Here is a 14,279-nt window from a genome sequence, read left to right on the forward strand (position 1 = left end):
TTTCACTCTCTCCCTCGTTTCTCTGTTTTCTCCTTATTCCATCTCTTTCACCTACCCAGAAACCATGCATGGTTTCTGTTTGTCTTTTACCCTAGGCAGTGACATTGGAGATACTGTACATGCTCATGCCTTTCCCTGTTTGACTGCCCAATAGGCCTGTCATGACGCAATGTGATTTACTACAGCCTCCTTGAAAATAATGACCAACTAAATGATAACATTCATTCAAATAAAAACAATTATCTGTTGAGACGTATCGGACAGTCCCATAACGAGTGTAAATAAAATGGTTGTCAATGCAATAAGTACTCTAATGGGTTCAAACTGGACATTTGTTAAAGCCTCCTCCTTCATATTACTATAGTGTTTATGAGTGAGTGGGTGGGGTTCCTCTCTCTCTCTCTCTCTCTCTCTCTCTCTCTCTCTCTCTCTCTCTCTCTCTCTCTGTCGCTCTCTCTCTGACAGCTGGGGTGGTGGACCAAGGCTCTATGGTGGATCAGAGAAAGGGTCCTCCGCCCCCCCTCCCCCTGTCGGGGTGTTACCCCCTGTGCCAGCTGAGACAGCTCCCAGACCTTACGCCCTCATCAAATATTCAAAAGCACCAAAACACAGGGACCCCCTTCATCCCCCTGGAGAGTACCCTACATCATGCAAATCATTTGAAATATAATGACAACCCTACAGTATACTCAGAACTGCATATTTAAGACTGGATGAAGGGGGAAGCACACACCCCTTTTCTTAATTTGCTCTCATGTGGACTGTAGAGATTTGAGAGTGCCAGTTCTTGAGGCTCTGTCAGATAAATCTCCTTCAAACTCACTGTAGTTTTGACAGATGAAGCTGTAAACTGATTCATCTGAGAGATTTGACATATACTGATGAATTTCTCAAAGCTATCCTGTTTCATTAATTGAAGGACCATTATGCAAAAACTTGCACAGCCTGTGATTTCTACACCCAGAGTCAAATCCCAAAGCTCTCATATGGCTTATTATAACAATGTGGCAAAACATCAATTCCTCCAGCAGTTCTCTTTATCTCTTTGCATGCCCACTGGGCACAAACTGGTTGAATCAACGTTGTTTCAATGTAATTTGTCAACGTATTGTGATGTTGAATCTATGTTTGAAACACATTTGGATTTGCAAAAAGGTATCAACCAGGACTGTTTTCATATCATTTCCACCAGCGTTGCAAACATTGAACTTAGGGTAAAACTTCAATTTAGATACAATAACTTAACCTGACCAACAGGTTGTTACATCAATCTAATTTCGACATAGTCATAAAAACTATGTATACGTTGAAATTGCGTAGAAAATTCCACATAGAGTGGTTAAAAATGTGTGTGGAAATTGCAACACAATTCATGTCATGCGTGTAAATATATTGAACATGCTACATCAGATCTACGCCACATATTCATCATATTTTAGATGTTGACATTTTTGCATATTCTCACTGTTTAATCAAAGTCTGTTTTTCATCCTATATTCAATATACTTGGGTGGTTGAAATGATGTTGAATTACATATTTAATTAGACATATTTGATTTGACTTTGTTTAAATGTTGATTGTAAAATGGTATGTTTGAATCAATGTCACTGTCTCAATGTCATGCCATCAACCTAAATAAACAGATACCTATATTGAAATAAGTCACAGTCGAACGATTCCTGCCTGAACAGTGACTACTACTGGTATATGAGGGGTATATGATGGGTAATGTGGAATCTAGTGGAATCTAGTCAAGCAAAGTCTTGACCTGACTCTTTTTTTTTGTTGGAGTGAGGGGTTTTGGATCGATGGCGTCACCTGGGAGATCCGTTTGACATCCATGAATATCATAGATGCTTTGGATAAGGTTGCGTCAGTGAGGGTAACAAGAAGTGGGCTTGTTTTGTTTTATTGTGTGCCCGAGGAGTAGAAGGAGCGTGCTTTGCAACTGAAAAATATATCGGATTGGAATGTGTTGTGTGTAACAGATTGCCTATCAAGGGGGTTATCTCTGGAGTGGTGTTAGACGTGAGTTCAAAGGATGTAGCTGAAAAAGTAGATGCCAGGATTGGTGCACGCCGACTGACCCGATTGGTTGATAGAGTGAGCCCACTCCATCCATTCTTCCTTCACATATACAGTATATTTGGGTTATGTGAGATACCCTGTAAGAACCTATGTGCCCAAACATATGCAGTGTAATAAATGTAAACCATTTGTATGTAGACAGGAAGAGTATCGTATGCCAGTTGAGGCAAAATGCTGCAATTGTGGTGGTGAGCAAGTGCACAAATTCATGAAGTGCCCTGTTAGGATGAAGGAGACCAAGGTGACAAGAGTAAGGGCTATCCAGCATGTCTCCTATCCGGAGGTGGTGAAGAGTGAAAGAAGGGAGTAACATTGAAGAAACCATGGTAGTTGGATTAGAAAAAACTGCAAATGTTACTCGCCAACAGGATCCTGACATGTTGCATGTTAAAATGGTGGACTTTGCATTGTTTATTGCATTGGTTTGTCACGTTCGTTGTGACGAGGAGACCAAGGCGCTGCGTGATGAGAATACATTCCTCTTAATTAAAGGAAGAACACTTAAAAAAACTAACAAAACGACCGTGACGCTATAAACGCTGGTGCAGACACAGGCAACTAATACATAGACAATAACCCACAGATAAACCAAGGAATATGGCTACCTAAATATGGTTCCCAATCAGAGACAATGATAAACAGCTGCCTCTGATTGAGAACCAATCCAGGCAAACATAGACATATAAACCTCTAGACTAGAAAAAACCCTAGACAATACAACAACAAAAAAACACACCACCCTTGTCACACCCTGACCAAACCAAAAAACACACCACCCTTGTCACACCCTGACCAAACCAAAAAAACACACCACCCTTGTCACACCCTGACCAAACCAAATAATGAAGAAAACAAAGATAACTAAGGTCAGAGCGTGACAGTACGCCGCCCCCCTTCTTTACACTGAGGGCTGGGGACCGTCGCTGGAGACCCCGGTCTGAGGACCGTCGCTGGAGACCCTGGTCTGGGGACCCGTCGTGGGAGACCCCGGTCTGGGGACCGTCGCTGGAGACCCCGGTCTGGGGACCGTCGCTGGAGACCCCGGGCTGGGGACCCGTCGTGGGAGGTTCCGGACTGTGGCCCGTCGTGGGAGGTTCCGGACTGTGGCCCGTCGTTGGAGGTTCCGGTCTGTGGCCCGTCGTTGGAGGTTCTGGACTGGGTACTGTCCCCAGACGCTCTGGACTGGGTACTGTCGCCGTGGGTTAAACACTGGTGCTGACACAGGCAACTAATACATGTGTACCTACAAAACTGCAATGTGAAGACGTTGAAAATCACAGAAGCCAGTGAAGTTTGAAATCTCCAAGAGAAACTGAAAGAGAACTACATTCAAATAATTTAAAACTGGTATGTTAAAACATACAGAACATTGACAGTTTGTACATTCAGTTTACTTGGAATCTTTTTTATTCTGTATATTGTGTGTGTTTAGAATTGCATGAGGAATGTAACTCCCACCTCCAGCCACTACTGCCTCCAAGTTATGTAAATATGGTAGCCGGCATTACTAATCGACCCCTTTTCCATAGCCACTGAACAACCACCTTGCTTTTTGATTGACAGGGAGACAATTTTAACGTATTACTTTATGTGATCCTTTCAAATGTCCAAGCGTGTGGCTAGTGAGAAGGTAGCCTTCATTTTCAGGAAAAGGTCTACCCAAAGCCCACCAAAATATGCCCTGACTCACCAGAAAACCTGTGCCTCTGCTACCAAGAAGCAAAAGGCTAAACGCAGCACAAGCTGCATTTGAGAAAAGTATTCTAATTGTAAAAACATTTGGCATGATGTTATCCAATCTTTAATTGCAGAGAATCATCTTGGTCTCTCACGTGGCTTAACAACGAAGCATGAAGGCTTGAGGTCTCATTCGGCCTTCTTAATTGAGGGATCCCCCTCACCAAATCAGACCTTCTTCCTGTGACAGACACAAGTATAAAACTCTCCATTTAGAATGTTATATTTGGAAGTGGATCAATCTAAAATACCTTGTTTCAGAATACATTTTTAAAATGTGACCTTTTAAAGGAAAGTCGCCCTACTCTGGTTGAGGAATTTGACTTCAACCTGAACGAGACAGAGGAAGATTTACTAAAGGTAGAAGAGCAGCTAACGGAGAATGATTTTTGAAAAATACATGGTGAGAAATGAAATGTTTCATTGGTATGAGTTGAATTACATTGTTTTGCCATGTAGTACTGGATGAAAAAATCCTGTACATGTGTGACGCATTAGTGTCCTTTTATAAAATGACAGCTCAAATCTCAAAGCTGGGGGGGGGCATCCCCAGACCGAGTGAAGGGACATCCCCAGACCGAGTGAAGGGAGCAGTGCACCGGTAAACTACTCCCATATTTGTTTAACTTTCAAATGAGGTCATGCTGTGTTGCTTGTAAAGTACATATTTTGTGTTCTATACAGAATCCTGACGAACGGCCTCATGTCAACGATGAATATGAAAGGAAACCATGGGAAGGGGGCTTTTTAGGACCTTTAGCAGCTTCATTATTAGGTACAGAGTCCAAATCATGACATTTGAATAACTTCTCTACCTAATATGTTTTCCCCCTTTACAGCAGGCGTGACTCTTGGCGAATCAAAGACTACAGGCGATGTCAACCTGCCTGAAATATGCACCTGACCGCAAGGGGGGCAGTGGGAAGGCCTATGAGTAATGGGAAGAAAGAGTTCCTAAGAAGTTAAAAGCAGCAAAGCTTCTTCCAGCTGTGTCTTTTCTTGGGGTTTATTGTATTTTTACATTTGTGTTTCCAGAAGGTTTTTTGGGGCTTATACATCTATTGAGGTGCAATACATTTTCATTTAAACTTCTCTTGACTTTGACAAAGAAAAATTGCATAACAGTTTTTACATGGACAAAGGTTTACACAATTCTGTTCCAAATTACTGCTCTAATTGTGATAGACATCATTTGTATGGAAGCAACAACTACTGCTGAGGCTTAATAGATGTTGGAGGATACGTTTGTAGAAGGTATTTGACTACGGATTTTCAGTGCTCAATCACTGGCCCTTGCTGATGACTGTTAAATTCCTGACACTGCACTGACCCCTTCCTTTAGGCCTCCGTGAACTCTCCTCCTCATCCTAAAGCTTCTTAAATCCTACCCAAGGTGAATCCATTCATTCAAACCCTCTCTCCATGTTAATTCCATTTCATGCTGGTTCACACTTCTTCACTCTCCCCACCTCTCCACTTACATCCTATATTCCATAACTCCTCACAATTTAGTTTCTCTGATGAGTGTAAAACCCGCCCACTCTGACACAAGCAACTGTAAAGGAGGTCGGGGCAATTTCTTGAGGCATAAATTCTCATTAACTGTACAACATTGTAACGCTTGAAATGAATAGGCGGTTTCTTTCGCCTCCATGTTCAGAAAATCTCTCATTATAAGTATGTGAACATCCCGAAGGAGAAGGAACAACAGAGGAAGCTAGAGGGACTCATGGTTCAATATGAAGCATGTACCGTATATTAATCAGACAGTTAGCTGAGCCTGGCTTGCATTAAATCGTCTGTATCAATGAAACTGGAACATTGTCAATTAGATCACAAACACCCTCCGCTCATTAAAAGCTACTGCTGCCCACACATGCTTTTATTTTCTCTTATAGAAAGGCCTCCTCATGTCTCTTCAACAGTTGAGGTCTAGTCTTATAGCTTATTCATAGATTGTGTGAAATTGCATGCAATTTAGTAGGTTGAGCATCACAATGTACAGTATGTCAACATCAGTCCACAAGTGCTTGTTATTACAGTAATAACATTTGATCACACTTCTTCTTGCACGTGTTTGTGTGGGAATGTTATTCGTTCCAGGTCCAAGGTCTGATGAGGACAATGGCAACAAACAGTGTGGCATATTTCATGTCCAAATCATTCCAAAGTGTCTGAAATTGATTGTGTAGCTCAAAGTTACAGTACATGGCCATAGCTAGAGCTGACAAGAGCTCTTCAATACACTTCTGCACGAGAAGATCACAGACCAAACAGGTGAAACTGTGGATAATGATGATTTTCAGTGGACACCTGAGCCCTGTTGTAACCCTTTACAATTGTAGCCTTGTTAAATCGACTGCGTTTTACGTATGCAAACAATACCATCTGCTGTCTCTTCTGGCCATGGTTCTTGTGATGGATCATTCAGCCCAAACCCCACTGTCTTATGTCAGGGTGACAGTCGTCTGCTCCATCGATTGAGCGATTGCACGTTGCGTGCTAATGATTCCACCTGTCAGAAGACAATGCCCAAAATCCAAGTTTTTATAACAAACTGAAACTGTGGGGATGCTACTATTGCTAACAACCGTGATGAGAGTGGTGTGGGTTGCCGTTGGTCTTGTTGATGTTTGCCATTTTTAACAGACTGAAAACATGTCCTTATCGGCTGCTCTATGTAAATGTCCATGTCGAACTTGTACTTGCTTGTATATTCAGTCGTCATCACTCACTTAAAGGCACTGCCTGATTTCCAGAACGCAATGGAAGTGTGGTTATTTGCACTTGCAAATCACCTGAATTCACTGATTATTTGGTTCTGGTCTTGTGACTCAGAACCAAATACTGCATGCGAGCTAAATGTTTATGATTAAAAGGTAGGTTGTGCGATTATGAATCAACAACATCACAAGGGACCAAAATGAATTGGTTTTAAGTTACTGCTTAAGGATGCTCGACGCCACCTGCCTTTTCACCTTTTAACTCCTCCCCTCAACTCTCCTCGATCTGTGTCGCTCAAAAGGAGAAATCGGCAAATCGTACAGAATGAGACATCACTGGTTCTTTTGGTCTTGTTGTTCATGACTCTTTTCCTCTTCTCTGTGATGGTGAACAGCTACCTGCTGATCGCGCTGAAGAGCTCAGATAGCTTCTCCTGGCGGCGTCGCTATACTCTGCTGAAGAATCTGATCGTCAGTGACCTGTTGCTGTCTCTCGCTCTGTCTCCCACCGTGCTCCGCTGCCTGTTGACCAGGCACACACTGGTGTTTGGAGGCTGGTACCTTTTGCAGGTCACTGTCTGTAGCATAGGCATCCTATGCTCTCTGCTCACTCTGACCCTCATGGCCGTGGAGCGTTTCATCTTTATATGCCTCGGCCTCCGTTACATGGTCATCTTGACTTCCAGGCGACTACGTCTGGCCATAGTGTTGACCTGGGTGTTTTCAGTGACCGTAGCTGTTGTCCAAGTGGGTCTTCTACTCTCTGGACAGACCTCTTTTGGCAGAGCCATTCCAGGGCTACTATGCAATCCCATAATCATGGATAAACTACCTGGCCTTCACTGGGCAATGAAGATGTTCCACGCAGTCACTATCATTGTTGTACTTCTCGTCTGCATCTTGACCTTCTCCATCTGCTACAGACGCATGTACCAAGCGGCCCGCAGAGCCGTGGAACCCTTCCACTCTGACAATAATCTTGCCCGTCACACCATCACCTTCTATTTCTTTATGTTCTTCCTGCAGCTGCTGCCCATCATGGGGAATATAGCCAGATTGGTGCTAAGGAAAGCCATGTCCATGACACCTCCTGATAATTTGTCCCTGGCGGAGCGCTCAACCCACTTGCCTACGGTATTCGGAACATGGAGGTACGGCACACACTGGCACAGCTGTTCAGACTGCAGCAGAGGAGGCTGGGAGAAGTGGCCTAATCCTCCCAGTTTACTTTATTGAATCTCCTTGAGGAAATGTGCAGAGGGAGAGGTGGGACAGCTAGTGTGTCTTGAGGATAAAAGTTGTACTTTCCAGAACCTCCCCCATGATATCTACCTTTACCATGTACAGTCAGGTCTGTAATTATTGGCACCCTTGATAAAGATGGGTAAAAAAGACTGCATAAAATAAAGAATATAAATACTGAGCTAAAATGTATGCTCAAAACAAATGGGGAAACTATATTATTTTATACTAATACAAGTAGGATGGGTGGGGTTGGAGTAATGAGGTGGGTGGTTGGGGGGAGACATGTATTGTAGGATGGGTGGGATTGGAGTAATGAGGTGGGTGGTTGGGGGGAGACATATATTGTAGGATGGGTGGGGTTGAGGTAATGAGGTGGGTGGTTGGGGAGACATGTATTGTAGGATGGGTGGGGTTGGAGTAATGAGGTGGGTGGTTGTGGGGAGACATGTATTGTAGGATGGGTGGGGTTGGAGTAATGAGGTGGGTGGTTGGGGGGAGACATGTATTGTATGATGGGTGGGGTTGGAGTAATGAGGTGGGTGGTTGGGGGGAGACATGTATTGTAGGATGGGTAGGGTTTGAGTAATGAGGTGGGTGGTTGGGGGAGACATGTAATGTAGGATGGGTAGGGTTGGAGTAATGAGGTGGGTGGTTGGGGGGAGACATGTATTGTAGGATGGGTGGGCTTGAGGTAATGAGGTGGGTGGTTGGGGGAGACATGTATTGTAGGATGGGTGGGGTTGGAGGAATGAGGTGGGTGGTTGGGGGGAGACATGTATTGTAGGATGGGTGGGGTTGGGGTAATGAGGTTGGTGGTTCGGGGGAGACATGTAATTGTAGGATGGGTGGGGTTGGAGTAATGAGGTGGGAGGTTGGGGGGAGACATGTATTGTAGGATGGGTGGGGCTGGAGTAATGAGGTGGGTGGTTCGGGGGAGAGATGTATTGTAGGATGGGTGGGGTTGAGGTAATGAGGTGGGTGGTTGGGGGGGACATGTATTGTAGGATGGGTGGGGTTGGAGTAATGAGGTGGGAGGTTGGGGGGAGACATGTATTGTAGGATGGGTGGGGTTGGAGTAATGAGGTGGGTGGTTGGGGGAGACATGTATTGTAGGATGAGTGGGGTTGGAGTAATGAGGTGGTTGGGGGAGACATGTATTGTAGGATGGGTGGGGTTGGAGTAATGAGGTGGGAGGTTGGGGGGAGACATGTATTGTAGGATGGGTGCGGTTGGAGTAATGACGTGGGAGGTTGGGGGGAGACATGTATTGTAGGATGGGTAGGGTTAGAGTAATGAGGTGGGAGGTTGAGGATAGAGGCTCACTTTGTTTTTCTCTTACATACAGTGCCTTGCGAAAGTATTCGGCCCCCTTGAACTTTGCGACCTTTTGCCACATTTCAGGCTTCAAACATAAAGATATAAAACTGTATTTTTTTGTGAAGAATCAACAACAAGTGGGACACAATCATGAAGTGGAACGACATTTATTGGATATTTCAAACTTTTTTAACAAATCAAAAACGGAAAAATTGGGTGTGCAAAATTATTCAGCCTCTTTACTTTCAGTGCAGCAAACTCTCTCCAGAAGTTCAGTGAGGATCTCTGAATGATCCAATGTTGACCTAAATGACTAATGATGATAAATACAATCCACCTGTGTGTAATCAAGTCTCCGTATAAATGCACCTGCACTGTGATAGTCTCAGAGGTCCGTTAAAAGCGCAGAGAGCATCATGAAGAACAAGGAACACACCAGGCAGGTCCGAGATACTGTTGTGAAGAAGTTTAAAGCCGGATTTGGATACAAAAAGATTTCCCAAGCTTTAAACATCCCAAGGAGCACTGTGCAAGCGATAATATTGAAATGGAAAGAGTATCAGACCACTGCAAATCTACCAAGACCTGGCCATCCCTCTAAACTTTCAGCTCATACAAGGAGAAGACTGATCAGAGATGCAGCCAAGAGGCCCATGATCACTCTGGATGAACTGCAGAGATCTACAGCTGAGGTGGGAGACTCTGTCCATAGGACAACAATCAGTCGTATATTGCACAAATCTGGCCTTTATGGAAGAGTGGCAAGAAGCAAGCCATTTCTTAAAGATATCCATAAAAAGTGTCGTTTAAAGTTTGCCACAAGCCACCTGGGAGACACACCAAACATGTGGAAGAAGGTGCTCTGGTCAGATGAAACCAAAATTGAACTTTTTGGCAACAATGCAAAACGTTATGTTTGGCGTAAAAGCAACACAGCTGAACACACCATCCCCACTGTCAAACATGGTGGTGGCAGCATCATGGTTTGGGCCTGCTTTTCTTCAGCAGGGACAGGGAAGATGGTTAAAATTGATGGGAAGATGGATGGAGCCAAATACAGGACCATTCTGGAAGAAAACCTGATGGAGTCTGCAAAAGACCTGAGACTGGGACGGAGATTTGTCTTCCAACAAGACAATGATCCAAAACATAAAGCAAAATCTACAATGGAATGGTTCAAAAATAAACATATCCAGGTGTTAGAATGGCCAAGTCAAAGTCCAGACCTGAATCCAATCGAGAATCTGTGGAAAGAACTGAAAACTGCTGTTCACAAATGCTCTCCATCCAACCTCACTGAGCTCGAGCTGTTTTGCAAGGAGGAATGGGAAAAAATGTCAGTCTCTCGATGTGCAAAACTGATAGAGACATACCCCAAGCGACTTACAGCTGTAATCGCAGCAAAAGGTGGCGCTACAAAGTATTAACTTAAGGGGGCTGAATAATTTTGCACGCCCAATTTTTCAGTTTTTGATTTGTTAAAAAAGTTTGAAATATCCAATAAATGTCGTTCCACTTCATGATTGTGTCCTACTTGTTGTTGATTCTTCACAAAAAAATACAGTTTTATATCTTTATGTTTGAAGCCTGAAATGTGGCAAAAGGTCGCAAAGTTCAAGGGGGCCGAATACTTTCGCAAGGCACTGTAGCTAGTCAATTCAATCTTCTTTTTGGCTCTGTGATGCGCAGTAACTATTCCATTATATGCATTTGTGCATTGTGCATGTAGCCCACAAGAAATGCAAAAAATTATAAAGATTTGGTCACACAAAAAGAAGATAGAGGTCAACTTATTGGCACCCCTGTGTTCAGTACTCTACCATGCTCTGAGTATAACGACACTGAGCCTTTTTCTGAAATGTTTTGTGAGATTGGAGAACCCATTGGGAGGGATCTTAGACCATCCCTCCATACAGAGTCTTTCCAGATCCTTGATGTCTGTCTGCTCTAATGGACGGCCCTCTTCAATTCAAACCACAGGTTTTCAATGGGGTTCAATTCCGGGGAGACTGAGATGGTGTGCGTGGCCAAATAGCTCTATTTTCATGTCATCTGAACATAGCATCGCTTCCATTGCAAGTACCAATGCCATTTATCAAACTCCAAGCGGTGCTGTGGTCAGATGACATGAAAATAGATCTCTTTGGCCATGCACACCAGTGGTGAGTTTGGCATTGAAAAAGAGAAGCATATGCAGAAAAGTACCTCATACCTATGGTTAAAATATGGTGGTAGATCTTTGATGTTATGTGGCTATTTTGCTTCCATCATGAACTTAATCAAGTATGAGGACATTTTAGACAAAAACCTGGGCTAGGTTTCCTAAAAGCATCATAGCACTAAGAGCATCTTAATTGCATTAAAAATAAACGGACTAAATAAAGATGATCTTAGTGCTACAATGTTTTAGGGAAACCTAGCCCAGATTGCCTCTGCCTGGAGGCTGACACTTGGCCATGAGTAGATCTTCCAGCAAGACAATAACCCCAAGCACTAATCAAAATCCTCAGTAAAATGTTCAATTGACCACAAAATCAATATTTTGCAATAGCCATCTCAGTCTCCGGACTTGAACACCATTAGAAACCTGTGGTTTGAATTGATGAGTTCGGTCTATAAGAGCAGACAAAGGATATCAAGGATCTGGAAAGATTCTGTATGAAGGAATGGTGTAAGATCCCTCCCAACATGTTCTCCAATCCAATAAAACATTTTAGAAAAAGGATCAGTGTCGTTATCCTCGCAATTGGAAGGTGCTAGAGTATTGAAAACAGGGGTGCCAATAATTTTGACCGCTATCTTTGAAAAAAAGAAATATTACTTATTAAACAAAATACAACAATTATATTAGTGTACAATTATATATATTTTTTGTATACAGTATAGTATTTGTATTATTTATTTTATAAAGTATTTTTTGAACATCTTCATCAAGGGTGCCAATAATTATGGACCCGACTGTACCTCTGATGTGCATGTCTTCGGTCAGACTGGGCCGTACAGTAAGCCTTTACTTGGACGCTCCATCATAAACCCTACAGCTATGACAGCTGATGACAGCTAATGACAAGAAACTTGAAGATTCAAGTGTTACAGATTGTACTTCTATTTGAATGTACTTGTATGTAATGTTTTATTTAATATACCTTATGATTGTGTATGTAACGTGTGTTGTACCATGTATTTGTGTATAAAGAACAACTACATTATTTGTACTGTGGTCATGAGGGTGTTGCCGTAGACATGGTAGCTACAGTATTTATCGTCTAGCTAGCACAACAAGCAAATATCGTTTTCTTCCTATTAGAAAACACTAGCAAACATGATGGAGGCACAAACGTACATTCTTTATAACTAGGATGGCAAAACTATCGGTAATTTACCAAAGTTACCAGAATTGTCAGGTATTTAACATGGCAACCTATGGTAATTTATATTTGAATACATTTTTTAAATGTATTCATATAAAAAAAATCTTAATCTTTATATCTGTGTTCATATTGCCCATGAGTTTCTAGTGGAAACACCAGTGATGATGGCCAAGCAGTCGATCGCGGTCCACTGGTTGATCATCAAGGCATTCCTAGTCGATCACCAAACATTTCTGTAAAGAACCCAACGATAAAGCCTTGCTTCCCTCATTTTTTTTATTAGTCTCGTGCTGTTGACGGTAGATGCACTTGATTCAGCAGCCCTAGGCAAAGTGTTCGCATTTTGAACCATTTCATGTGTCTGAAGGTAGAACTCCACCTAACTGGCAGACCCAGAGAGCAAATCAAGTGCACCTATAGAGCTACCAGCCAATCAGATAGCTCAGACTGTAGAAAGAAGCCATGAACGCACAGCGAAGTTGATACTGTGAAATGTTAAAACTTTTTAAATCATGCATAGAGAGACTCAACCTATACAGGAAAGAGCTACTGTATTTATAAATAAGTTCATGTTTAAGTTATTATTCAACACTTTTATAAGCCATAAAATGCGCATTCTCCCTACTTCCATTCACACTACAGGCCAACAACGTTGGCAGGGAAATTCAAACATATCCAATACGCAGTGATGACAGAACTGTTTTTAATTGGTTAATGTTGCAAAGGCTTACGTTGTTTAAGTCTTGCATTTGACTCAGAAAGTGATCTTGACTCAGAAAAAGTTGGTGACCACTGGGATACAGAAATTTATGAAAAAAAATGATGGATTTTTTATTTTATGTCAAAAGCATAATTTGCTACTAACTCTGCAACTCCTCCAACGATTTACTTTTTTCCAAATCTGCCACGAGATTGGAGCCAAACCATTTACAACAAAGACATATTGGGCCTATTGCAACCATCAATGGCCACAAGATATTTGCCAGCTTATCTCTCGTGAAACCATCAATATGCGTTAAATGCATCCTTACAGCTGATCTCAATTGCAACCATTACTGGTCACCTAATTTCCACTCCCTAAAAGCTGATGTCGGTGTTACCTTAGGCTTGCTACCAAAGTCTTTCAAGATATGTTTGCCCTCTGGTGGGTAGGCCTTATTCCATCAGACCAATTTAGTATTACTTTTTGAGCAGACTAAGGGAGATTTACAGTATATATTTGACAACCATTCCGTACAAATAAAATAAAGGATTTCCTTGTTTACTATGGCAAATCTACTGTGGCAATTTGTGGAAAACAAATGTTGGTGTAGCCTACTCAGTCTTATTATTATATTTGTTTCTAATTATGTGATTCATTAAATACATACAACTGTCTTTAAAATAGAAGTGTCTGGTACGGTCATTTCTTTTCAAAATCATAATCATTTGACAAGATAACAATGAGAGATTAACTGATCTGCTGATTTATTCTTGTGGGTTTTAGGTTGCAAGCAAGTTTGTTTTAACATGCAAGTGTAAATCATCCCCCGTTAGTAACGTTTTAAGTAATCCAGTTGTATTGTGTAGCTCAGCGTAACATTCTGCCTGTTGGTTGCAATGCAACCACTGTAATTAACCACTGTAAAATAAATACGTGTGTAAAATGATTAAAGATATTTCATGCTGAAACTCTCATATTAAACACCAACGGTATTCACTAAGTCAATGGGTTATATTTAGGGTAATGTTTTACAGCTTTGTCATTCAATTTTTTTAAATATAAAAATCATCATGAATTGTTATTTTATATATATT

This window comes from Oncorhynchus clarkii, chromosome 1 (genome assembly GCF_045791955.1).
Source record: "Oncorhynchus clarkii lewisi isolate Uvic-CL-2024 chromosome 1, UVic_Ocla_1.0, whole genome shotgun sequence".
Lineage (NCBI taxonomy): Eukaryota > Metazoa > Chordata > Actinopteri > Salmoniformes > Salmonidae > Oncorhynchus > Oncorhynchus clarkii.